This window comes from Arachis duranensis, chromosome 1, assembly GCF_000817695.3.
Source record: "Arachis duranensis cultivar V14167 chromosome 1, aradu.V14167.gnm2.J7QH, whole genome shotgun sequence".
Taxonomy (NCBI): Eukaryota; Viridiplantae; Streptophyta; class Magnoliopsida; order Fabales; family Fabaceae; genus Arachis; species Arachis duranensis.
The window spans coordinates 73,531,393-73,532,109 of record NC_029772.3 but is presented as its reverse complement, the minus strand read 5'-3'; the positions used below and the strand labels follow the sequence as shown (position 1 = coordinate 73,532,109).

Below are 717 nucleotides of genomic sequence, written 5' to 3'. Positions count from 1 at the left end.
TATGGACTTCCATCAGAAGATCATTTTCAGTTCTTAATTAAATTTTTGTAGATCTGTGATACCGTTAAGACCAATGGGGTTGATCCTGAGGTCTATAGGCTTATGCTTTTCCCTTTTGTTGTAAGAGACAGAGCTAGAGTATGGTTGGACTCTCAACCTAAAGATAGCCTGAACTCTTGGAATAAGCTGGTCACAGCTTTCTTAGCCAAGTTCTTTCCTCCTCAAAAGCTGAGTAAGCTTAGAGTGGATGTTCAAACCTTCAGACAGAAAGAAGGTGAATCCCTCTATGAAGCTTGGGAGAGATACAAGCAACTGACAAAAAAGTGTCCTTCTGACATGCTTTCAGAATGGACCATCCTGGATATATTCTATGATGGTCTATCTGAATTATCTAAGATGTTATTAGACCATTCTGCAGGTGGATCTATTCACCTGAAGAAAACACCTACAGAAGCTTAGGAACTCATTGACATGGTTGTAAATAACCAGTTCATGTACACTTCTAAAAGGAATCCTATGAGTAATAGGATGCCTCAGAGGAAGGGAGTTCTTGAAATTGATGTTCTGAATGCCATATTGGATCAGAACAAAATGTTGACTCAACAAGTCAATATGATTTCTCAGAGTCTGAATGGATTGCCAAATGCATCCAACAGTACTAAAGAGGCATCTTCTGAAGAAGAAGCCTATGATCCTGAGAACCCTGCAATGGCAGAG

General features: G+C 39.6%; 1 non-coding gene across 1 annotated transcript; it reads right to left on the bottom strand.

The window, feature by feature from the left end:
- Window positions 1-234: 234 nt before the first annotated feature.
- On the bottom strand, window positions 235-342 carry LOC127742891 (small nucleolar RNA R71). Its single transcript, XR_008004249.1, has one exon. It is a non-coding gene; the product is annotated as a small nucleolar RNA R71 (small nucleolar RNA).
- Window positions 343-717: the final 375 nt, after the last annotated feature.